General features: G+C 38.2%; 1 protein-coding gene across 4 annotated transcripts in view; it reads left to right on the top strand.

The window, feature by feature from the left end:
- Positions 1 to 18,705: 18,705 nt before the first annotated feature.
- CP2PP (neuropeptide CP2 precursor) overlaps positions 18,706 to 27,876 on the top strand; it is a 90,900-nt gene continuing 81,729 nt past the window's right edge. Inside the window, exon 1 of one of the 4 annotated variants that reach the window (XM_013085542.2) lies at positions 18,706 to 18,937. The gene's annotated coding sequence lies outside the window, so the exon portion shown is untranslated. 4 annotated transcript variants of the gene reach the window in all.

Below are 27,876 nucleotides of genomic sequence, written 5' to 3'. Positions count from 1 at the left end.
AAATGGAGACATTTTTGTTGGCAATAAACGATATTTCATTATCATAGTTTCAAACAGATTGGACAACAGAGCAGTCAGAAATATCACTTAAAACTGTGAACTGAACGTTACGTGTGCTCATTAGTTTTTTGTTTTGGAGGCATTGACTTTGCTAGAGCACGAACCCTTTAGGCACGGGATGTGTTAACTTTTACAAACAATTATATCGTCTGTCATTTCATCCCAAACAACGCAGAGAGTTACAAACAAAGCATCTGAACTGGGAGTAAAGTCGCATTTCTTCAGCTGCTGTTTCATGGGGCTCCAGCACCTGTAGTATTCATATCGGGGATATTTACTGATGTCCACATTGTCCTTGCTTTCCAAGGATTGTCTAATTGGCGCTGGCCCTGTGAAAATGTGCTTTGTTATGCTATGTACTCGAGTTACATTATGACGAAAATGAAGAAACAACGTAACGTTCTAGCACTTCCGAGTGTAGTCATCTAAACGATTCTCACAAGTAGAGTTTTGTTAATTCCAGCCAGACTACCCTAAACCATGGCAGTTTTGTGATCTCTGTTCCTCAGTGACAGATGATTATGTCCAAAATCTAACAAACACAGCCCATGCTTAAACAGGTTTGGTGCTCTACACGAAACAAAAGTCTCGCAAACAAAATACTAATGGACACATTTAACGTTTAAGTACAAGTTTTGCGTGATATTTGTGGCTGCAATGTTTTCCAATCTGACTGAAAATATCGTAATAGAAACGTTGTTCTTTCGAAACATGACATTTCGAGGTAAATTTTGAGTGACTATATTATCTGGGCTGATTCTTATAGTAGATGAAAAACTAAAGTGTCACATGTTTCAGAATTAAGTTGTAATTTAGCTTTAAATCGGTTTTACTGCATACGTTTGTAGTGCAAGGTTTTAACACGATGATGAGTTGAATACATTTCCAAGATTCTTTTAAACGCTACTCTAAATATAGTACAGGCCTACACACACACACACACACACACACACACACACACACACACACACACACACACACACACACACACATATATATATATATATATATATATACATATATATATATATATATATATATATATATATATATATATCTGTAATAAAAACAATGATAATAATGATAACAACAACAACAATACCGTAATTTAATTTCACTTCATCCGCCTTTTAATCTTGAGGACTTCCAACGTAAGCTACAATCTAACCTATTAGTATGATCTGATTGAAATGTTAGAGCTTTCTTAAAACCTTATAGTCAGTTTAACGGTAGCGTTCATCTGTTTATCTATTTTTCTAATGCTTTGTCTTTTTTATTTATATAAGTCTATGTAACTGCACGTATTTTGCATCGATTGGTTTAAGCTCATTGTTCTTTTAGATAGCCTATGCCATGACAATGGAAAAGAAAACCATTTTCGCCTCTCAATTAACGTACCCGTTTTTGTCTTAGCGAGTTTTCGGTCCTCAATTATTCAAATTACTTATAGGTTACTGCAATTGCCACTCCGATTCCAAAATTGTTTTATGATGCACGAAGAATACGTTGTGTTTATAAGTAATTTCATGTTCTGTCAGATTGATGCACCGATGGGTGAGTGTACGAAAGAGCTCGTCTTGGTGGCCGAAATGTGCCGAAATGTTTACATTTATTGTTGAGCAGCGAGCATGCCATTCACCTCTTTGCGCTCATCCTCATTGTATATAATAATTTTGTCGATTTTGGTGCACTGTGCTGACAAATTGGTAATGATAGATATAATATTCTCAGGCCAGCTGAATTCTGTTAGTAACAATGATTTTCTTCATGCTGAGTCTTTAGAAGTCTGTTGAAGACTTACTGAAAAGTGAAGATCAAGTGCGCAACCTTCAGTGCGTAACCGTAAGAGAGAAACTTTTTTTCCTTTCTTTTTTTTTCAAATTCAAAAGGCTAAGGCATAGCTTCCATGCGTCGTGTGAACCCTCATGGAAATGGATCATGCAAAACTGAAATAATAGATTTGCTCACAGACAAACATGATTCACCCATAGCTGACAATGCATGAGCCATTTGTGATAGTTCGACTAGAAACACGCATACAGGTAACTTATGTTGACGAACAGAGAAAGAGAGACAAGGAGGCTGGGAGAGAGAGAGAGAGAGAGAGAGAGAGAGAGAGAGAGAGAGAGAGAGAGAGAGAGAGAGAGAGAGAGAGAGAGAGAGAGAGAGAAAGAGAGAGAGAGAGAGAGAGAGATATGCAGAGACAGAGACAGAGATAGACAGACAGAGAGAGACAAAGAGATTTTTAGTAAGGTTTCACTGTGCTCCCAACTGTGCGAGGTCATAATTGGCGACAATGAGTGGGTGTCAATAAAGAAGTCCAAACGGGGAACCAGGGTTACTCTGCTCACCCCTCTAGCCTCAACAGCACAAAGTCTGCTTCGACCCGGAAAAAGCAGTTCACAAGAGAGTAACAAACATACAATAGAAGAGGAAAAATTGCAAAAGTAAGGATGAGGAAAGAACAAGCAGCAGTTCCCCCTTTGTTATTCCGGCACAGTATGAGCATGACATTGATGAATCAGTACATATACAATTCTACTGTGCATAAGAACAAGTTAATATCCCCCCTTTGGACTGCATACCTTCCCGGGGGGGGGGGGGGTAGATAAATTATAGATACGTAGATTATAGACACTTCGATACACAAATAGAGAGGGAAGAAAGAGAGAAAGAGAGAGAAAGAGAGAGAGAGAGAGAGAGAGAGAGAGAGAGAAAGAGAGAGAGAGAGAGAGAGAGAGAGAGAGAAAGGGGGAGGGGGGGGGGGGTTAGATTGCTGTCGAATGTTAATAGGTTTCATTTTATCGCAATTGTCGGACGAGAACAGATACATCAAGGTTGAAGAAAGTGGAACGATAGTGGGTGCACCAAATACCTTGCAAACACCCTGCTTTAAGTCTTAAGTAGGAATTTCTTGTTTATAAGATAAGATAAGATAAGATAAGATACATCTTTATTGTCTAGATCCTGGCACATTGGTTTGGTGTTCCACCACGAGTACACACACACACACGCACACACACACACACACACACACACACACACACACACACACACACACACACAAACACACACACACACACACACACGCGTACTCACGTGCACGCACATGCACACACAAGTAGGCTTACAATCACATACATAATATAAATGAGCAGCAATATAAACAATAATAATCGTAAGCTAGATACACACTCAATGTTGTTTTGATGCATGCTCTAAGGTCGTAAGTACACTAAACAAGATAGATGGTTAAGATGGAAGCATTTTGATAGATGATGGTAAAAATGACCTTTTGTATCTTTCTTTGTTACAGATCAGAAGCATGGGTCTTTTACTTCTGACTGATGTTTTTATTTGGGGGAACAAGGGATGTTTGTTGTCTAAAAAGATGGAATTAATTTTCTTAGTGCAAGCTGTTATGTACAATTCATTCAAGTAGGGAAATGAAGATGTTGAAATTTTACATGCTTTCCGTATTAGTCGATTTAATTTTTCTTTATCTTGTTGTCTTGTGTTCCCGGCCCATGCTGTTATACAAAAATTGATAATACTTTCTATGGTTGAATGGTAGAACATGGACATCAATGTTTTATCAACTTTAAAATACTTTAGCTTTCTAAGAAAAAAATAGTCTTTTGTTCACTTTTTTTATGCAGGAGAGAAGTGTGGACACGCCAGTTGAGTTTGTTGTCTATTGTAACACCCAAATACTTATATATAGTCTGACACTTGCTCGATGTTTTCACATTTCATTTTGAGTGGCTGCAGGGGCAGTTTCTTTATTCTAAAATCAACGACAAGTTCTTTTGTTTTTTTCACATTTAAAAGCAGCTTATGATTTTCACACCATTCAGAAAAATTAAGTACAAAATTCCAGTAAGCGGTTTCGTTATGGTCAGCCTGAATTAGCCCAATTATAGTTGAATCATCTGCAAATTTTATCAACTTGATGTTACTGTTGTTTATTTGGCAATCGTTCGTGGATAGTGTGAATAAAACTGGTGACAAAACACATCCTTGAGATATTGTTTCTTCATTGCATTCTGTTCATTTCTTTTGCGATTACTTATATGACTTTTCTTTGTTCGATTTTTGTTTGTTTGTTTGTTTGTTTTAGAAGGCATCCATGTACCTCAACACACTCGGCTCCATAATATCGGAGATGGGCATTCATTCAGTTTTGTGGATTACCCGACAGAGTGAAAAGAGATTCAAACTCTAGAGAATCGCCTTCAGAAGGAATTCCAATTATTCTTCCTAACTGGACCGTCCTGATTTATGGGTGTTTCTCAGGGGCGGTTCGTCCATAGAGCACGGTCGTGCAGTGCCGCCCCAAAACTCTTTAATGTTCTATTACGTAAAGCACCCACACACATGAAATAAAAGAAGCCAGACACAAATACTAGCCACATCTTATATCAAAACAAGGTTCTTGCTGGCGATGTAGCTGTCATTTTTGTGTCAAAAGCATCGTAAAACGTCTACTATGTCATGCCAAAGTCCAGGCGCTTTAACGTAATAGGACATTCGAAAGGGGCAACCTGACCTATAAATCGCTATTTGTGATAACCCAAGCGATGACGACACTCGTAGCGAGTTTGGTGGTACCTTAATATGAATAAGACGGCACATCTCAAATGTGCACCCACGAATCATATGATAGCCCAGAGTAGGCAATCTAAAAATAAACGATATAGACTGTACACCCGAAGCAATTTAGCGGAGTCAACTCAAGTCATTTCCTTGCCACTATTTTTAGTGACTTTGTGACCGTGAACCTAAGGGAGGTGAACGTGACATACTAAACCCTATCTGTACGCCCTGGGGTCATTTTGTACCCCAGGGGTTGTATTCTCCACATTTTAGAATACTTCTTGAAACTTTCAGTATTTTTCAAGAATTCATTTTGATAGACTGCTATACAAAGCGTACTGATCGGATTAACGAGTATATTTCCTCTTTGGAAAGTGGTGGCACTGAGTTCCTCTCGTTGTATGGATACAATAGTAAAACACGTCTTACGGATAGGGTTAAGTTACAATCTTATGAGTTGTGCCTTTGAATGGTTTTGTAGTGGAATGGTGAAAGTTATTACTTGGGTGTTCAGTTTTAATGTAGGATGAAGAAATTGATGTTTAGCTACCAAACAGATTTTGTTCTAGAAATCAAGGCGACAAGTAAAAAGAAGGAAAATCAAAGCATAAGGTCATCAACCCAAAGATCCTACAATCCCATTTACTATGCCCTTGATTATCTTCAACCGGTTATAGCTTAATAATTGTGCACGCCCACATTTTAGCACCACAAGCCGCCCCTGGGGTATCTGGTAGGTGCTTTGCACTCAGAGAAGACCGGAGTTCGACTCCAACGAGGGTAGTTTTTTTAATCCAGTATCTCGGTCTTTATTTTTCTTGGACGAAGTGTCCCTCTCAGTAACATATTATTATTACATCGATGGCTACGTGAACCACTGACATTTAATTTGGGTTTTTTTAAATATTTTTTTCTTCGTTTTGAAAACTTTATTTGAAACTGGACAAGACTAAATGAGTCTCCTTTATACTGGAGCTTTCCTTCAAATCATAAATGAGCATAAAAGTTCAGTACAATGAGGTCTCCGTCATAATTTATTGCTTTTTTAATTGTCTTTTTGTGTCGGAAAATGGTTTTGTGGTAAATAATGAATTACTTGCTAAAGTACATCACGTGCTTTGTAACGTGTGACTAAAGCGAGGATGAAATAAAGAGCTTAATGTAATATACCGTTTCTTTTTCATCATTGTTAGTTCATTAGATATAATTTTCTTTCTTTGTAATTAATTAGTTTTAGCGTCGCTTTTTTGCGTTATGCTTATGAGAAAATGACTTCTAGTGTGTAGGTGTATGAGAGATCAAGTGCGTCTTTATAGTGAAAGCTGCCTCTCGTCAAAAGAGTAACAACAAAGAAATAGACATTTTCCTGCCCGTTGAACAGTTTTACGGATTTTATTATTATTATTATTATTATTATTATTATTATTATTATTATTATTATTATTATTATTATTATTATTATTATTATTATTATTATTATTACTACTGTTATTATTACTATAATTATTATTATTATTATTATTATTATTATTATTACTACTACTATTATTATTATTATTGTTTATATTATTATTATTGTTATTATTATTATTAGTAGTAGTAGTAGTAGTAGTAGTATTATTATTATTATTTTTATTATTACTATTATATTATTATTATTATTATTATTATTATTATTATTATTATTATTATTATTATTATTATTACTACTACTACTATTATTACTATTATTATTATCGTTTTACTCATCATTTTGACACCTATCTAAAACACTTACTCAACTTAAAACAGTTTATTACAAGAAAAAAAGAGGTAGATGTACAGTTTCTAAGGACACTCAAGGTTTAGAAGTCACCAAACCAAAAAAAAAGTTGGATATAGAAAATGATATATTTTATCTCAGAGGACTTGATTAAATTGTGTCAAACTAACAGCTTTTACCCTTTTGTGAAGGTTAATCTGTCCACCTGGCCACCACCAAATGTCTAAAACTGCATCAATTAAAACTATTATGTTGAAAGAATCTGCAATATTCACTTGCACTTGCACTTGCACTTACGTAAGTCAGATCTGCTTGACCGGTTTGAATTTGAGAAGTCGGAGTACTCACCTTTCTGCCAGTTACGATTTGGTAAAGAAAACCACCTCTCGCGATCGGGGTTATTTTGTGATCGAAAAAAGCAAGAACGAGACAGAGAAAACAGCTGATAAAACAGAGTGAGGTCGTTGTAGGACTGAAAGAAAGAAAGAACGAACGAAAGAAAGAAAGAAAGAAAGAAAGAAAGAAAGAAAAAGAGAAAAAGAGAAAGAAAAAGGCGAAACAGAGAAACAGAGTCAAAGGAGGGGGGAAATAAAACGTAGAAACGGTCAACCTCCAACAACACCTATGCAAATGAGCTCTGCTAGATTAACTTTATTTCTGACAGACCTCTAACATAATTATTTTTATTGACACGATTCGCGCTTTTGTCTCTGCATGTCCAAACTAGGGGATCAGACAAATTACAAAAGTGACTAAAATAAATATGATCATGGGAACGTGTGTCGCCTTAAAGCATGACCAGAACGTGGTGACGTAAATACTCAGGAAAAAAAGAAAGATAATATAAGAAAAACAGTCTCCCAGTGAGGTTGGAAATGCGTTCACTAAAAATATACAATGCAATAAAAATTCAAGAACGGTCACAATAAAATTGAAACGTGAGTAACTAGATCTAGTAACATTCGTTAAAACATTCGTTCTCTACAGATAGAAAAACATTTCCGTTCTCTCTCTGTCTCTCTCTCGCGCTCTCTCTCTCTCTCTCTCTCTCTCTCTCTCTCTCTCTCTCTCTCTCTCTCTCTCTCTCTCTCTCTCTCTCTCTCTCTCTCTCTCTCTCTCTGTCTCTCTCTCCCCCCTCTCTCTCTCTCTCACATTTTCACACGCTATTTCTTCAGTCTCCCAGTCTGGCATACACAAGCATATATATATATATAATAATAATCATATATAATAGTATATCATTATGACATGTATGCATTTGTGAATTAAAAATGCTTCCGCTGATTTTTTATAAATGTAAATTGTTGGGGCAGATCTTATTTTAAATGGGAGTTCGTTCCATACCTGGGGACCAAATAACGAAAAGGAATGCTCGTCGTATGTTTCATAATTTTGTTTTGGAGTTTTAAAAATTAGATTATCAAAGGCTGATCTAAGGGCTCTAGGTGGATGATATAATTCCAGGAATGTTTTAAGATAAAAAGGTGCAGTATCATAATTTAAACATTTAAAACAGAGAACCGCAGTTTTTTTTATTTGATCCTTTCTTTTATTGGCAGCCAGTGTGGTTCTTTTAGAATTGGTGTTACAAGCGCTGATCTCTTTTGTTTCATTATCAACTTTGCTGCTTGATTTTGAAGTACCTGTAACTTTGATAGTTTTTCGGCCGTCAAACTGGACAAAATAGCATTACAGTAATCTAGCTTTGATAGAATCAGTGTTGTTACAAGTGTCTTGGCAGCTGCTTTAGGTAAATAATTTCTTACAGTGCCAATTTTCTTAAGCTGAAAATAAATACTTTTGCTGAGCAGGCAAATTTGGGAGGACATAGACATATTATAATCCAACTGAACTCCTAGATTTTTAAGATTTCTTTTTTGAACGAATGGTATGGTTATTAATATCAATTTGTAGTTCTGGGGGATTTCTAATGGCTTTTGTATTTCTTCTCAGCATTATTTCCGTTTTGTCATTATTTAGTTTCAATTTACTTCAGGTCATCGATATTTTAAATTCTCGAATACGTTGTTCAGTATAGTTGACTAAAAGTGGTATTTGATCGAAATCAATAGACCTTTAATCTGAGTGTCATCGGCATAAAAATGCTAATACATGCCATATTGTCTTAAAATATCAGTAATAGGTTGTGTATATATTGTAAACAAATAGTATACGTCTTTTGGTTTATCAGAACTACGCATTTAATTCAAATCTTTAGTCATTATACTATACAATGCCATGGGGTGGTAGTATGGTGTGATGGGGTGATTGGCGATGGGTTATTGGAAAGTTTGTAAAAAGTAAGTTTAGTATAAGTGTATGGGTTTAGCTCCACTATCAACATTATTAGTTTATTCAAGAGGCTGGACTTACGAATTGAACGTCTGTCTCCGACAGGATCTAATCAAATGGGTGAAGCCCTGAAAACTCCCCAGAATGAATGACCTGAATTCAAGAACATCCTGCCTGGGATTTAAACCAGGGTCATCCGCTCCAGTAAGCACCCTGGACGGTACAGCAAGAATGGTATGCTCCGCCGAAGTAAACTGATTCTCGATTGATCGTGATCAAAATCTAAGCTAATGGCAACCTAGTTGAGACTGTAAAAGGAATTCTATAAGTATAAGCTAACATTTATTTTTCAAACTCCTCATCATCAATGGTAAAAATTGTGTGCTACCATGGTGAAATCAGGCGCTCGTCAAATAACGCAATAGAAGAAAGCGACCTGTTTCCAGTTGTTTGGTAGTTGTTATTTTATTTATTTATTTATTTATTTATTTTTGCATTTCGTTTTGGCCCAACACCTACTTTGTGTCCAAATTAAGACACATTTCTTCTCGTGTTTTACTGAAAAAAAACAACACTCAGCCAAAAACCAAACTTTGTTCAAAGGCACGTCAAATACAAATTTGCAGTTGGCAAGTGCATCCAAGCTTTGAAAGTCACCAACATTGTGCTGCCATATTCTCGCTAATCTTACCCCTGACACCAGGCAGAAACCCTTACTACCTTCATTTGTAAATATTTAAACTTCTATTCGAGAAATGTGAGTATTATTTCATTAAAAGCAAGACAAAAAAAAAATACAAGCTTTGAGATGAAACCAAAAGCTCCTTTTGCGCAAAAAATGTCTAAACCCTGAATCCACCGTGTCCTGACACAAATGTATTTCCTTCAAATACCAAAATGACACACCTACACACAAGAAAATGAATTGCTGAGAACGCAATGCATACCTTACACTTTCATTTACTAAGCCTGAATTGGATTGATGGTATGTTCACTGCACGTGTATCAGGATATACAGACACAAATTAAGCCGACCTCGAATCTGGATAATGACCACTCCATTGCATTACAGCAATACCATATAACGGTGGTAAATGTGTCATTCTGAAGTAAAAGAGTTGTAATCGTCATGATATATTGTGTAACTTTTGCATATGTAATTTCATGGCTGTCACGTCCTGATACAGGTCCTTCTAGGCCTTTGTCTTTATTAGGTAATATATAACATTATATCTTTTCAATCCGGGGCTGACATAATATGTCTCAAAGCACTAGTGTTTTCTTTCAGGTAACAAGCTTGAAGTTGAATGAGTTTTAGTTTTAGGGTTTTGATAATACGTGTGTGCGTGTGTATGTGTGTGTATATGTGTGCATGTGTGCGTATGTATGTATGTGTGCGTATGTGTGTGCTGCGTGCGTGCGTGTTAGATTGTGTATATATATATATATATATATATATATATATATATATATATATATATATATATATATGTGTGTGTGTGTGTGTGTGTGTGTGTGTGTGTATATATATATATATATGTGTGTGTGTGTGTGTGTGTGTGTGTGTGTGTGTGTGTGTGTGTGTGTGTGTGTGTGTGTGTGTGTGCATTCGTAATGTTTATGCACATATACTATTGCTTTTATGAGAATGTATAGAGGAGCCACGGTACGCTGACAGTAGAGTTCAGACAGAAGATTCCGAGTCCCAACTACAGGTAATTCAGACTACTGAGACAGAGAAGAGCAAAGTGAAGGGGCTACAACTGAACGCCAAGAAAACAGAACACTTGATGGTCTAAAAAAATGCCACCCCAGAATGCAACATCACAGACATGTGAGAAAGAAAGAACAAAGTAGACCAACAGCTTTTAATACCGTGGTTGCAAAATAACACGAGGTGCAAAAAGTGGTTAGTGTTTTAGGGCGCTTGCAACTACATAATGTCATATGAGCGAGCAGGATACATGAAACTTTTTCACTTGTTAGCAAATTTTGACTTTTGCCAAGGTGGCGGCCGAAGCCTACTCTTTTATCGATTTTGAACCACCAAGGGATCTTTAAAATGCTCAGCATGAGCCAAGAAGTAGCAGTAGAAAAGCTGTAGAAAGAGTCATGAGCCCAGAGGAGGAGGCAAAGTTATTGAGGAGGTGGGGACTGAAAGTGGAGACGAAAGGTGACGGCAGAAAATTGTAGAGAGCAGGATAGGGGTGAAAGAAAACATTTTAGAGAAGAAAATATTTGAGTGGCCATCCGAATTCGAACCCGTGACCTATTGAATGAGAGGCAAACACAATAACCTCTAGACCACGAGAGCCCCCTGAGATTCCTTGGCCACATAAAGAGATCAAATGGACTAGAGAGACTGCTGGAGCGTGGAAAAGGAAAGAAGAGCAAGGGATGACAAGGAACAACATACTCACGTGACCAGAACAACTTTGCAACAAGTAACAAAATGAGTAATCTGGAGGTGATCAGGAAGACGGACAGCAGGAAGGAGTAGGGTACCATGATTGTTAATATCTGCTTCAGACCTAAAAAAGAATATGAGGCGCAAAAAAAAGAGAAAAATAATTGTTTCAATCTGTTTGTTGCAACGTAAGTCAACGACAAATTGATTGTTATACGACATCGGTGAGCTAAATTGACATACGGGGGAGCTTTTCTTAGATATTTTAACAATTCCGTTTCCGCCTGTGTGGTTTACATCTTTTTTCCTATTTCTTTCTGTTGGGTGTGGGTTTTTTTTAGCTGACCTTTCGTGGGAAAATAATACACATTTTGAGAGGGGCGTAGTTGTTGGCGCATCTCACTTACCGCTTACGAAATTAACGTCAGAATCAACAACTTAGTTGAACTGGTTGATATTACAATGGCATATTATATCATTTTGGAGTGTGCACGCAATGGTACTCTGTCAGTATCGACTCGTTCAAATTTATATTTCGCAACGTTACCCTACTGCTAATTCCAATGAGCCGTTGGAGGGCACTACTTGTCAGTCTGATCTATCTTTCCTGCACTAAAATTATGAGCGTTATTCTGTTGATGTGCTTCGTTTTACTCAAACAAAACAAACTAATGCTAATTCCCACTGAAAATAAACTGCCCGCAATAAGGACTTCGGCATGGGATGACAGAATGATGCGACGTTCAACTTCCTTAACTTACATGTTTTCCCAAGTCCATAAGGTGTATTGACCATCCTTGCTGTAATTTTCCCTCCTTAAAGTGGATAATTGCATTTTAATGTATAAGCAAGAGCGCTGAACATTGATGTAGACACGCAAAATGCGTAAAGAAATATCAATATATTATGGCTGGAAATGTCATATTCCTGTCCTGTATAGTAATACGTATCGATCCATTGTTACTACCGGCAGTTTGTGAATAGCGTAATCTTCCAACACAAGTTTTGCTAATGGGTCCAGTGTTTTCAAGTGCATAAAATGTGTCACGATACAGTGGAATCAGACGCTCGTCAAATGTTGAACATTTGGAAGTAGTGGTATCACTATAATGCTTGTTTGTTTGTCTTGATTTCCGTGAAATAAATATCTAATTTAAGTAGAAGTCGATATATATTCGATGAAAGGAAGGTTTATATAGTATCAGGGGTTAAAACTAGCGAGAAAATGGCAGCCGAAGTTTGACTACTCTCTACGCTTGAACGCCTGAATGTCCTTGGATACGACACATTTACCCTTTTTTGTGCGTCTCATCAACGTTGATCAGTAAAAGTCACACATAAATGTGTTTTTTTTAATGACATAAAATGTATTCAACCACAAAAAATGATCAAAATTGCCCAACAGGGGTAAAAATGTTGGTTTCTTCGATTTCATTATTTTGACAAGCGCTTGGTTTTACCACGATGTCACGAAAAATGTAGAATTTGTATTTGCGACGCAGCAGTAGGGTAAAAATTGTGACGTTCCAGCAAAAACTTTGGTTCCATTTAGGCAAGCTATTTTTTTAAATATTTTGTGTTCTATTTTAAGGGGGCAGAATTTTGGTTGCTTGATATAGACACTGTTCCCCACTTTTGTTATAATAGTGGTCATGAGAAGCTTACGAAACGATATATGCCTTTCTTTCAACCAAGACAAACATAATAAGCTGTGGCTATATTTAAACATGAAAACAAGCAGGAACAACTATGAAGAAATACTCAGAGTTAGCCCTAACTTACCTGCATGTTTCAGTAGGTATGTATCTATAGATCAATGTTTTTATGTTTTTATCTACCGACGATATGTGTGAATAATATTTTTCCACAACATTTAACCAAAATTCCCTGCGGGATTAATAAAAGGAATTTTATTGACCTTATTTCATTTTTAAACATATTATCATCTGTAAACTTTACAAGAGACGGTAGACAGTTAGTTTACAGAATGAAGGTTCTGTCCTCAAAAGCCACTGATGTTTGGGGAAGGGAGGATATATATATATATATTTGTAATGTTTGTAGGAGCGGGTGCAGAGGATTACATTCATGAATATGCACCTGCAGTAATGAATTCCAGACAACGACGCACCAAACTAATAGACAACTAATGTAAAAGTTGAAGAGGGTCTCAATTTAGAAATGATAAGCTTAGAAGTAAAGGAAAACTGACTTTGAGGAACAATCAACGGAGTCAAGAAAATTGAAATTCGTGTGTCTCATAAAAGAGAAAAGCAAAGTTGATTATTACCGTATCAGTGGACGTCCCCAAAGAAGAAAGAGAAGTAAGTCAAGAAAAGAAAAAAAACCCAACAACATCAACAAAACACTAGTAAGAGTGAGGCTGGACGTATGGGGAAGAGAAAACAGCTTTCACAAGGGTAGGGTAGTGAGCGGTTGGTAGGTTGCTCTGGTGTGGTTTGCTTCTTCTTTCCTATCAGATATGTTTTCTATCGTTGTTATCTCTCCTCCTCCTTTTCGTTGTTTGTTATTCTCTAGCAACACCTCTTTTCTTCGACACTTAGATGATCTATTTGTGTTGCAAGTGCCGTAAGACTCTAACTAAATTCCAGAAGGATTGTCCAGAAGATTATACACAAAGAAAAGGGAAATGCTGTTTGAAGAAAACATGGCTTTCTGCTTGGAAAGGAAGGTCATGTCCTGAATTCATCTTTTACTTCTGTCACGACATCGGTAGCCTAGTGGTTAGCTACCGGATTCGTAATCGTGAGGTTCCGAGTTGAGGGTTCAAGGCTCAGCGCGAAGCAAACTTGTGGCCTTGAGAGAAAGGCACTTTACTCGTTTACTTTTTTATTACTTCATCCAGGTGTGAAAGGGTCCGGCATAAGACAGCGAAAGACTTTGCCAATATCGTAATATTTTAGCTGCTTTCACTGTATGCTTCTCAAGAAGTTGAAAGTGTGTTAGAACATGTTCATGTCTGGTGGGGTAATAGTATAGATTGTAAAGCGCGTATATCTTGGTATTGAGCGGGGGTTTGCGCAATATCAATGCTATTTACACGATGTATTATATTTTTATATTGCAATGTTTGGCTGACAAATTTGTCCAACACGCGGATATCGAATTCAGCTCGGCAGCTGAATTGTGAGGTACTTCGGGCATAATGATACTGGTTGAGGGTACATCGCTTTGCCTCGGAAATGATCTAAACGTTATTCCTTGTCAATTAACTCAATTATAAGGAAATTAAGGAATCTTATAACCAGTAAACATTGCACAAAGTCTCTCAAATCTCCATTTGATATTCTGATCTTTTTGAGGACTGCCCGATTTTCTGTCATGGAGGGGGTGACGTCGGTAACGTAGTTGTGAGGCTACCGAACCTGTAACTCGAACCTGAGCTCGGTCCGATGTTGTGTCATTGGCAAAAGTACTTTCACAAATCTCCCATTTGGCTAGGTCCGTTCGGAGATAGGCTTTAAATTTGGAGATTCCCCCTCTCAAATAGCCTAATAGCATTGACATGGGTGTTAAACCTCTACCACATTACCATTTTATTTTAACATTTCTTCGTGGGGGGCAAAAGCTACCATTTCGGCACATTTCATATACACGTATTTCTAGAAAATCGAACGTGTTTCATTTTGAAGGTACCTATTCGATAAGATTGCTAAAGCAGTCAATCAGAAGACAAATACTATGATTTGAGGAGTCAGATCTTTTGTTTGCGTGGTGAATCTGATAAGCACTGTTTGACATCCGCCCATACTTTGATGAAGCAAAGCAGAGGTCAGTTTGAAATATCGTGCACTGGCAGGCGTTGTCCTTTAAATTTACAAAACCTTATCACATTATCAAATATAGAGATTTGGCAAATCTTTTTGGTGTTGGCCCAGAGTATTCAGATATTTTACTACCCTAGTAGTAGTAGTAGTAGTAGTAGTAGTAGTAGTAGTAGTAGTAGTAGTAGTAGTTTGTAGGCGCTAAAACACTAACATTCTGACACGATCTTTCGCCTTCTATGGTCGGGTACCAATTCCCACCTTGGTGAAGTGAGGAAAATTAGTGTAAAGTGCCTTTCCCGAAGACACAACGTCAGGCCCACGGTTCGAACCCCCGAACCCTCAACCTCACGATTTCGATTCCGGTAGCCTAACCTCTATTACAAAATTGTATCTGCTTGGTAGCCTACCTAATTTGGAGAAATTTGACATTTAAAAAGCTTGAGTTTCACATCATGTAAAGCTTTTTTTAACGCAATTATTTTATATATTGATAGTGACTCCGAATAATTTTGAGATTTTGATAGAGCAGATATAGCATTTATTGGTTTCTAACCTTATAGTCTCAATATCTCAAAACGGCCAAACAAGTCAGATACAACTTTGCAATTCAAAGGTAGCGAAATATAGAGATTTGACAAAACTTTTTGTTATCAACCCCAAGTATTCACATGTGTCACGACACGGTGGGATCAGGTGCTAGTAATTTTTGGGCGTACGGAGTTAAAGGTATAACATTAACGCTTGCTCATTGTTCTTGCTTTTTTGTGAAAATAAAACCCATTTGTCGTGCATAGAAGTCGAGTTATTAACAACTGGAGGAATCAAGGTCACCTGGAGTCGAAGGTAAAATTAGCGATTAAATGACCACCATAGTTTTGTCAATTCCATAGCGTGAGTGTTCTTGGGAACTGAAAATATACAGTTGTTTGTGCCTTTGATCAACATTTTTCAGTAAAAATAAAGCAGGAATGTTTTTACGTTAATATAAAATGTGTTGAGGGCAGAAACAAAACAAAACAAAACAAACAAACAAACAATACACCAAAGAAATTGACACACGGGTGAGAAAATGTCCATTACTTCGATTTCATAATTATGACGAGCGGCTGATTTAATTTTCATCAAAATTCCACTCAATTGTAGAGAACAATGTCAATAAATGACAAACTGACAAAAATTTTGGCAATTGCCACCTAGCGCTAAGATATGTCTATTGTACTCATAGCCAAATTGAGGGCGCTGCTATTTAACGTTGTCTGATTGGAATGAAAGCACGTTATCTGCAGGACTCATTAAACATTTACTTAAATAGCTATTAACAAATGAGGGGAGGATATTTTCGACTGAAATCTTTCACTTTGATCTAAGCTGGTGATCATTGCCACTTTTGACGTAAATTGTACGCTAACCAATTTATCAGGGTACCACAGGCTGAAGAGGTCAAAATGTACACAAATCTAAGCTCCTTTCCTGAAATAGGTTATACTCGTCTTTTGCGCTTGGAGTCACGATTAACTCCACGTTTTCTCCACGGAGAGTGGAGACCCTGGGTGTACAAAATAGGTCAAATAATTTCCAAATGGAAGACTTAAGTGTTCCTTTACCAAAATTTATCCCGGGCTTGTTATTTGATAAAATGTATTTGCGGCATTGAAAGTTGTCGAAAAAGAGGAAGACGAAGAAAAAACGGGGCTGACAACAAATAATGAACTGATTGTTTCGGAAGAGCACCCCAGGACGGATAGACAAACAGAAGGATATGTCGCCTCCTGAAAGACAGGGACGTTAAACCTTTTCATTTTCAGATGGACATGAAAAAAATTCGTAACATTTTCTGCGTCTCCCCCCCCCCCCCCCCCCCACCAAACCAAGGGTGGGAGGAACAAGCAGCCAAGCCAAGTGAGTGAGTGAGTTAATGAGTGATTTACAAAGGAAGACCACTGATATCGTGGTGTGATGGTCAGGATCCGAGTCCATGTACGCAAAGGAATTAATTTTAATTCTTACTTCAGGAAGGTTGACCAATCGTATCGGTTACAATTATCTGCTTGGGTACTGTATCCTAACCAATCAGGGTAGGCCTTGACGCCTAAATGAGCCACGACACAGTGACATGAAATAAGGCGTTTGTCATTAAAATGAAATTGGAGAACACATTTGTCGCCTGCTAGTCAATTTCATAGAATATTCTTTTAGACCAGAACCTTTCACGCCCATTCAAAATCAATGCCGTGAGGATTTTACTGAACTATGTAGACTAAAAGTATATACACTTGCCGCTTCCAAGGACACCTAAGCTTTGGAAGTCACAACACTTAAACGGCAATTTCCTCGATGATGCTATCACTGACGTCAGGCGCTAATATCTTGACTGCTATTTCAGACAGATAGGTACTTTTTATAATAAAAAGCAAAAGCAAATAACTAAACTTTAGGATGGTACCAATAACTTTAAATAATTCCCAAAACTTCACAAGCACCTTTTTCTGCAGTGTCTTGACACATATATCCTATGTGACTTGAGTTATGTCTGAGGGTGCGTAAAACGATTACAAAGACATGTACACGTCGGTTGTCTCGGCTCAGTAGTCAGAAGTATACGAGTCTGACCTAATTCTCTGCAGGTAGAGGTTCCCTTCTTTGTGGGATCCGATTATTGGTTCAAGATTTCCTTTCAGTCTGATTTGGGGAGAACCGGACCGACAGAAACAAGCATGTCTCCATGATAAATAAATGACACCTTCATGGATTGATTGAACGCCTTTTACAGCATTGTAAAGTTAATTAAGAGGCGGGACCTCCAAATGTACCGCGCTCTTCTGGTCGGGCTAAGCCAAGCAGGCCCTGAAATGTAAAAAGAAAAACAGAAGAAAAAACAGTTCAAGTATGCCCCTTAAGAGATTCGAACCATGGTTAATCACATAGGAGTGCAAAGTCGTACCAGATGAGCGGACTTAATTGCACCAGCGCTTCTCCTTCAACCACCCCCTTCCCCCCAAAAAAAACCCTAAACAAAACCAAAAAACAACAACAACAAAACCAACAAAAACAACAACAGCAAACAAACAGTGGGAGGTTGGCGGGTGCTCTGGTGTGGTTTGCTCCTTCTTTCCTATCAAACATCTATCGTCCTTATCTCCCCTTCTTTTTTGTTTGTTGCTCTCTTGAAACACCTCTAATCTCCTGACGCTCATATGACCTTATGCAGTTGTGAGCGCCGTAAAACCTGTATTAAAACGAAAAGCAACAAATAAACAAACAAAAAAGCAACAACAACTCACCCCCCAACCCCCCCTCCCCCCAGAAAAACAACAACAAAATTAGTTGATTGTGATTGGTAGACCTTGCAAGCTCCGAGAACTATCACAAACCAATTATGAGTCTGTCTCTCTCTCTCTCTCTCTTTCTCTCTCTCTCTCTCTCTCTCTCCTCTCTCTCCTCTCTCTCTCCTCTCTCTCCTCTCTCTCCTCTCTCTCTCCTCTCTCTCTCCTCTCTCTCTCCTCTCTCTCTCCTCTCTCTCTCCTCTCTCTCTCTCCTCTCTCTCTCCTCTCTCTCTCTCTCTCTTGTTTTTTCCCTCTTGGGTCGATTATGAGGACTCAAAATGTTGAATAGTAGTCTGCTCAATAACACCTACGTGTCTTTCTTTCTTCCTTTCCGTCCACCCACTCGACTGGAGAGGTTCGCCTCCTCCCCCACATCGTATCGCTTGAGTGCTCGCGTGCGAGAATGCGCGGTGCGGTGCGGTGCGGTGCGGTGCGGTGGCGTGTGATGCGGTGTGATGCGTGCGGTATATGAGCCACGGTTACAAGCGGCGTCAGTACGAGTTTGTGTGAAACTAGAGTGGTTCTCTCCCTTGGTCTGTGTCGAGTCGTGAAAGTTGCCACTCATTGAGCACGAGCACGAGTGAGTCTTTGGAGCAGACGGCACAAGGAGCAGACGACAAGAGGACGAACGGACTTTGGGAGAAAAACAGAACCAACCCCCTCTCGCGACGCCAAATTTGTAAAGAATACTCGACACTATAAGAAAACAGTAAGTGGAATTTGTAAAGTTTATATCAGTCGGCTCCGCGGTGTGGGAAATGCTTTTAGAACTTTAAAAAACATTGACACCTAAAAGAAACAGTAACAGTGAATGATTCCCCCATTAGGTATATATTAAGATACATATTGTGGGTAAGTTTTATAAACTTTATAAAACATTCTTCTCCCGTGATGTGGGGAAACGAGAACTATGTAAAAATCGACGGAGTAAAAAACACAAATAATTTTTTTTTAAACTCCACTTTTTAATCAAAATTTTAAACATTTATACAAGCCTGTACACCAATGTGAGAAAAGATCATAGAACTTTTGATAAATACCCCCCCCCCCCAACCTCCTCCCCATTTAAGAAAATATAATAAAACCCAAAGAAACTCCAGGGCGTGATTTTCTTTTATGTCTATATTGATAAACGCATTATGAATTAATATTATCAGCAACACAATAAATCTTCATTAATTAATAAACTGAAAGCTATAGGAATATATAAACAAACAGAAACTTAACCTTCCAAAATAGTAGATATCTTTTTTAAAAAATATTCAGAGAGCCCCATCCGTGGTCACTTTAACTCACAGTGGATCCCTGTTCCGCTCGTTGGACTTGGCATAAGGACACGTGTTTGAGCATTACAATCTCGTAATTCATATTGATTTTTCAATTCTGTTTTCTTTTTCTAAAACTTAAAAGGCAGGCAACAACAACAAACGGTTCTGCAATTAAATATGCAAACTCTTGTTTCTGATTTGTGTACTATGATGATTCCAAATGTTCTGTAACGTTTCCCTTTTGTCTGTAACTATTGGTCGGACTGATTATTATGTGTCCGGACCGGGTTTAACCCACTTACGACGGGCCTTCTAGTCTTTCGACATTGTTTGAAGACTTGCTGTTTTGGAACAGAACTTTGTTGTTCATACATAATAAGTTTCTAACTGTTTTCTTTATCGTAAATTTCAAAAGCCAGGTATTCTAAGGTAGAGTAATTATTTTTTATTCTGGTCTGCGCATGACGGTTCGGACAGATGTGTCCGTTTCGTATATAAAGAGATAACTAGAAATATAAGCAAGCGAAAAAATGGTAGAAGTTCTACTTATGGAAGAGCATTCGATGTTGCGCTGTCCAAAAGCTATTTTTGATCTTTTTTCCGTTTCCGTCAATTCTTATTTATTGGTAACTATAGGAAGTCATTTACAATTCCGAGGCTTCATTTTGATAACATTATCTCTTTTGCATCCCTTCTATACAAAGTGGTGCTAAACTTTTCTTCTTTTTCTTTTTTCTTCTTTTTCTTCTTCTTCTTCTTCTTCTTCTTCTTTTTCTTCTTCTTCTTCTTCTTCTTCTTTTTCTTCTTCTTCTTCTTCTTCTTCTTCTTCTTCTTCTTTTTTTTCTTCCTCTTCTTTAAATGAACATTCCTAGGGGGCCCTCGTGGACTAGGGGTTAAGGTGTTCGCCTCTCATTCAACGGTCCCGGGTTCGAATCCTGGTTGAGAGGGAAACATTTTTCTTCTCAAAAATTGTCTCTTTTCACCTCCTTTTCTACTCTCTTGCAATGTTCTGTCTTCTGCTTTCGTCTCCACTTTCTGCCCCCCCCCCCTTTGCCCCCTCCTCTGGGCTCCTGACTCTTTCTGCAGCCTTTCTAATGTTACTCTTTGGCCCCTTCTTACTGATGTCTTTCAGCAACACCCCTGATCTTCTGGTAGGAAAGATCTACACCTAGCCATCTCGGACAAGGGCGAAAAATCTCGGAAGTCCCGTGCGCAAGTTGTACACGTAAAAGATCCCATGTTTGTTTAAAATCGATGAGAGTAGACTTCGGCCGCCACCCCGGCAAAATCAAAATTTCGTACCAACTGAAAATGTTTGCTGTGTCCCGCGCGTTCCTATGACCTTCCGCAGTTGCGTGCGCCGTAAAACACTTACCGAAAAAAAGAACTTTCCAATCTCTTACTGTGCGAAGGCTGCTGTTCACGTTAAGTAAGTCACCCAGGCTTCCGATGAACGTTTGTTCCCTCTGCTTAAGGGTGGGCTAATGTTTCTTCCATCATTGTACCTTGTGCACTGAGCAGGTAGGTAACAGACAGTTTCCTGTGGGTCGCCGGCCCGGCATTGACATTGCTTTAAGTTTCTGACCCCGTTTTTCGCAGTGCATAGGTTAAACACCCATTGCGACCCGTTTAACATAAATTTGATATGGTCAACTAATGTTGCTAATGACACATCTAAGCTGAAAGGCGGAGTTAGGAAATAACCAACTTCATGAGATTGGAACTAACGTCGTTTGCTTTCGATGCAAGTGGTTGTGATTTAACCTACACTCAGTAAACTTCAGATTGGTATTGGGACTTTGTCCAAAGTTCGAAACAAATTAGTATCGTGAAATATAAAGAAATACTTGAACGAAAAAGAAAATACGAGCTTTATCAACGAGCCTGTGTTGTCCGTATGTCAACCATTGAAAGTGTTTTTAGTAAGTTGGACACGTGGATACTGGGATATAGATGCTTTTATTTCATTTTTGAATATAGGTAATTTGACCCCTCCCCTATCGATAAATAATACTGAAACAAATAAATAAATAAATAAATAAATAACATTTAGATCAATTATGAGGAGGCTTTCGACCCTGCCTGTCAGGGCCAACCCGGGCTGAGAGGGAAATATTTCCCTGCATAAAAACCGAGATTACTTGCTAAAGGTTCTATCAACAGAGGAGTCATACTCGAGCCTACGGCTTGCTGTGGCGAAGAATTTAACCGCTACACATCAGGCGCTGGTACTATTTATTATTTTTAGTTAATGTCGTCAGTTAGTAGTATAGTATTAATTGTTATGATATTCCGAATCAATATTTGTGGGTCACATGTTCACAAACCACGGGAAATCTTTGTGATTTTTTTCCTCCTAGAATAAAAAAAAGATGTCGTCGTTGATTTCTTCCTGTGGCTAATGATGGTCTTTGAAACATAAGCGCTTTTTGTAAGAATCGATGCTCGTGGAACAAGGAGTCAAATCTATCAAACGAAAGTACTCCTCTGGAAGTTAATTACTCGCGACAAAACAGTTCTGCTAAGATGAGAGAACTCCAACATAAAAAGGTGGGTTAGGAAAGGGGCTTGTGGGGGTGGGGTGGGGGCTTTTATCTAGATTCATTGTGTGTGTGGGGGGGGGGGGGAGGGTAGTACAACAGAAATGGTTAATCTCGAAGTATTACGAAGGGAAAAAAAATATTTCTAAAATTGTTTACCGTATGGATAAGATGTTTGAGGGCTTTTTGTGAGGAGGGATAATGTATGGGTAGAGTTTGGGAGGAAGGGGGTAGACAGTCGTTCAGATTCAACATACTGAGGAAGAGTCTATTCTGGACACAAGCAGGGACAATAAATGTTGAAATTGACGAACCTTAGCGGCGTAGTATACCCCATCAGGTCAGAACTTCATCATAGGCAACTTAACCCCTCCTTCTGAATACAAGGCTCGGAGGACTGACGTCGGTAGTGTAGCAGTTAGGCGCTTTGCTGTCGCACGTAGCAGACTCGAGTTCGATTCTCAAGTGAGGAGCATTTTTATCAAATCTTGGTCATTCTGCTGGGATGTTGTATCTCTCTGAGCTCTGGTTGGCCCAGACAGGCACGGTTGGAAGCCTGCCTCCGTAGTGATATAAATTGTGTCATTGTGGACCTAACCACATTCAAGAACTTGATACTTTCAAAGTATAATGACCCAAGTTATCTCTTATATCCCACCTGTGTGGTGGGCAAAGGTGTAACATATTAATAATATAGTTACTTTTAGAGGCTTGGGACTTCATACGTTCAGCCGTAAAACAATTATTGTGAGCTAATTAATTTTGCTGTTTGTACTTGGAAACATGTAAGAGAGCGACAGGTCGAACCCGAGACATCAACACGATAATTACGAACGGAATTATCGAAGTTGCTTGTGGCAACAGTTAGGCACTCCGACTCTCAACCGTGAGGTCGTGGCTTCGAATCCAGTCAGGGCCCCGATGTTGTGTCCTTGGTAAAGGCACTTAAACGAATGTTCCTGCCTTTTCCCAGATGGGAAAGCAGTAGAAAGCAAAATATCTTGTCAGCTTGTTTGTGTTAATGTTTGAGCACGCGTAATGAACAGATTACACTGTATACTTCACGGGAAGCCGATAATGTTTCTGAGTGTTGTAGGGTCTGCTGGAGTAACAATATTGATTTGTAATAATTAATAGTGTTGTTCCGTTTGAAACATAATCAGTATTCTGATAGTAACCCAATGACGTTCTGAAGATGCAGGCTATAAAGGTCATTTGGATACTTTAAGATGATTAAGATGATAGGTGTTTAATCGATGATGGTACAATAAGTGCCCTTTTGCATCTTTTTTTGTTAGAAATCACAAGCATAGGTCTTTTACTTCTTTTTAATTTTAATTTTAGGAAAAATGGCGGATGCCGTTTGTCCAAAAAGATGGAATAGATTTTTTGGAGCAAGCAATATAATAATTATTATGACGAAAGTTTCGAAGAAATATGTTCCACCTGTTTTTAAAAAAACCCAAATTGAACCACTTTTTACCGCAGATTTATACTGCCAGACCTATTGAAAAAGTCCAAAGAAAACGGGCATTTGGTTAGTATAATGAAGAAAGATAAAGTACTTTTAAACAAACGACAGGGTCGACACCCGCCTTTGAAATGATCTCAATTTTGTTGAGAAGGCCCCCCCCCAAAAAAAACACACAAAAAAACAAAAACAAAACTGATACATTTAGTAAAACCATTTGGAAGTTTTCCCGTGCGTGTTTTTATTCATCTCTCTTTTCTGATCCCTCAACAGTTAGCGCTGCCGTAGAAATATGACGTCCCTTCTGCAATGTAACTAATATATTTGAGGAATTTTAAGTTTAAAAATTTAGTTTTCATAACCAGTCAAGCTGTTTCGAATGCAGTTCTTTGAATATCTTGATAGGGTATATAGAACATTAATAGGTTTCTGGCAGCATGGTCTTAGTAATTCAAAACGGCTACAACTGTCAAACAGAAATTTGTTATTCTTAGGTAATGGAGGTGCGTCAGCCTGCGAGAAGATATTATTGTGTAGTTGCAATAGTCAATGTTATATGTCCTCATTGATAAAATTCAGATCATTAAATTTTTTTTAAAGGGGGGAGGGGGGAGTTCTTCGATCCTTTATATCAGGGGCATTTCAAATAAAAAGGGATACATCGTCCCTGCAGACAGACGGAGATACTCGATGTACAAAAGACATGTTTACGAAAGTATCGAACTCAAGTCTTCTGTGTGCGACGTCAAAGCACCTTACCGCTACATCGCAGCTGCTAGTAGCATTTCCCTGGGTGTCTTTTAAAAGATTAAATTACGTTTTTTCTCCAGACGTGTTGATCACAGGTTAGGATGGGATCCTCCTACGAAAAGATCTGTTTCTATTGAGAAGATCATATACTCGAAAGACAAATCGGTCACTAAAAACAAAAAAAGAGTAATGCTAATGGCAGGGCGTCGGTGGTCTGTTTGACTCACGGCGTTTCCTACTCACACTGATAAAATGCTATTCGCCACAGCTGAGTACCTTTTGGACAGTCACATTTCTTTAGAATAATCTCTGGTCTTTGATGTTGGAGGAAGGCTAAAGCCACTGAAATTACGACGATACCTGTTCAGATGCGACAACAAAAGGTTGCGATACTGCTGGTATTATCCATCTTAATTCACACTGATGAGGCATTATTCGAAGACAGTTCCGTGTTCTTTGAAGTTTTGGCATTTTTATGGTTCGAATTATTAAGAAAATGTTAGTCGACATGCTAGCTATTGTTTAGTAATAGGACGGAGCAAGATTAATTTGCAATAACATGTAATGGTAGATAAAGAACGTGTGTGTCTGTGTTGAGGAAGACGTTACGGTAGAAGACGACCTCGAATTTGTAACTGCTTCAACTGCTGTTGTTCCTGTTCCTTTGATCATTGGCATGGGCGAAGGCTGACTTGTTTGATAGGATAATCAAAGTGAGACAAAGAAGCAGATACAGATGAGACCACACACGAACAGCCTTCCCACAATGGAAACATAATTGAAAAAAAACACCCCGTCTTATCGAGGTGGCATCACTGAATTGTAAATGAAAACAAAATCCTTAACTTTTGTTGTATGTTGACACCCCTAAATAATCGAGAAAATATCTCACTAATATTTTTTCCCACTCAGGGCAAAACATAATTATAACATTTAAACATGCAGTGGGAAGAATGGTCTGAAGATTGTTTAAAACGTAAATGCAACCAAGATGTAAATAAACAAAGAGAAGTCAAAGAAACAGAGATGCAAATAATACAAATGTATTAAAGATTTGGTTTCAAATTTGACTGTCTTTACCTAGCCTTTCCGGGGCCAGGAGTCGATATAACCATGCCATATCGTGATTTTTCAAGGTAAAATTTCAAGGAAAAAAACCCCAAGCATTTGCAGTCATGAGATTATTGGGAGTTAATCCTCCTCCCCCCCCTCCCCACCCCCACCCCCCATTTCAATTCATCCTCTTGAGGTAGACTCTTCCAGTTGAATTGTTTGAAGTGTTTATGATTGCCTATGAGAGTGTCCCGAAAGTGTTGAAATGAAACAGTTTCGAGTATTGTGCACGCTGCTTATCGGTAAATTTCTTGACTGCTTATTACTACTTAAATCTATACGGCCATCTTCTATCATAGTCTGTGGGCTATTTGGCTATCATGATGCTCCCAAACTAAGGAAGAGAAGCAATGCTTTTTTGATTATGTAGACGCTTCGCCTTTGATCGTGACGGCTGCTATATTGCTGTACTGACTTATGTGAGGTCTTGCCTCTTTGTCTTCCACTTGTGCTCAATTCCCACGCACAGACGATAGATACAATTTGTCTTCGAACACGGTAACCCACATAGACAGAATTGGCACCATGCCTCCTACACAGTCTATTTTGTATCGAAGGAGCTTAAAACAGCTTAGTTGATATTGCCAATAATTAATCTTGCCCTACTCAGAAACCGAGCTAGAGTTTTTTGGGGGGTTTTTTTTACACGCAAAGCAATGAGCGTAACTAAACCATGGACGGCACAACGCGACCCAGGCTTTGACTCTTCCTCAGCTAGTGTGATTAAGTTTTGATGAGTGTCTTAAATGTTGAGTGTCTCGAATTGGTCGGTACTCAGTTTATAGTGATATTAGCTGTCATTTTCTATCTACTTTTCTGGACTGTGCCACAGGTCGGCCTAATTAACGTTCTTATTAGAGTAAACTACTACCCTTATATCTCTGGAGTGTTTTCCATTCTTTAATTCCATCTTTTTTACTAGACAGAATATACTCCCCCGTTAGAAACTCTACTCAAGTCTTTTGCACGCAAAGCGAGGAACATTAAGAACTATAGTGCGGTCAAAAATGTGTGGCTCAATTTATTGTCAAATAATTACTAAACTTAGGGACATAAACACTCCAGCTTTGGCACAATGACTTGTGTCAATTTAGATCTATATTATTAACATATCAATATTTTTATAAACACTTGTTAGCTGCACTCTATACCTTTCTTAACAAATACTAAATAAAAATCCAAGTCAGTGGTTTCTACAGATTTTAAAGAGTTTACAGCCGAGACAATATTGCTTTTAAAAGCGCGTCCGTCATTATTTTTCTAATCGCGACATTAAAGTTATTGAATTCGTGTTTTGAGAACTTTTTGTTCCAAAAAAATAAAAACTGTTCACTACAAAATAAATTTTTTGTAACAGTTTTTGCAAATAAAAAGTGCCATTGGTCAGTTATGACGTAGAACATTATTCATAATAAGCAAAATGTGTGTGAGAATCTGGAAGTGCTGTGAACATTTCCATTTTCTCCATTATAACATTGTTGTAGAAAATAATACGATTTAGTTCAAACAAATTGATACAAACTACTGTGCAAAGTATGAGTAACAGTGATTCACTTGTTAAAGAGATATTTGAGAATAGTTTGCGCCACGTATTATAAACCGCACTATAATATATACCACAGACACCAATGAAATCTTTTCCTTCAGTATCTTTCAACTAAAAAAGGTTTCATTCGCACTAAAACTATTTTGCTAGTTTCTTATTGTAGGCGCGCTTTTCCGACTTATAAAACTGATCTCCAGCGGTGAGCACCTATACACCAAAAGCGCCTTATCTGGTGTATGTCTATCGAGTAGGGAGTAGATACAACTTTCCATCATTGTATTCCCAGGGGTCTGGGGGTGCCATTTCTTATGAGCTGTCGGTCATTTCCGTCCTTGTTGCCATTTCCATTACATCTCAGGGATCACGCAACTAAAGCTAGGAGAAAAAGAAAAACGACTGGGTATGCTAGGACCAGCAAAATTTGAATGAGAGAGTTCACCTTGTCGTCGAATGTACCCGCTGAGTTTTGACAGAACTGGTTCACTAGCACTTTGTTCCACTGGTTTATTATATTGAGGGGGGGTTAAAGGAAATTGAATTACGGCTTGTGCAGTTGCTCACTCACAAAAAAGGGAAAGATTTTATTGCTCCTGTTTATAGCTCTGTTGAAAAGACATTAAATCTGGTCTGTACATAATAATATGGAAACGTTTCAGCAACGAAGAGGTTAATTCACAACTTTTTAGTAGTGAGTAGTTACAAACAGTATTTGTTTAGAGATACACCCGAGGGAATATAATCAAACCTGTCCTCGATGGTAACCCACTGTCGAGACAAATAAGTAGTCGTCTTGAGAAGAGAGAGAGAGAGAGAGAGAGAGAGAGAGAGAGAGAGAGAGAGAGAGAAAGGGAGAGAGAGAAAGAGAGAGATAGAATGTATGTGTGTGAGAGAGAGAGAAAGAAAGAGAGAGAGAGAGAGACAGAAAGAGTGAGAAAGGGAGAGAGAGACAAAGAGAGAGAT

Source organism: Aplysia californica, unplaced genomic scaffold (assembly GCF_000002075.1).
Source record: "Aplysia californica isolate F4 #8 unplaced genomic scaffold, AplCal3.0 scaffold00385, whole genome shotgun sequence".
In the NCBI taxonomy this organism is placed as follows: domain Eukaryota; kingdom Metazoa; phylum Mollusca; class Gastropoda; order Aplysiida; family Aplysiidae; genus Aplysia; species Aplysia californica.
The sequence above is the reverse complement of the archived record's forward strand: the minus strand, read 5'-3'. Positions and strand labels throughout refer to the sequence as shown.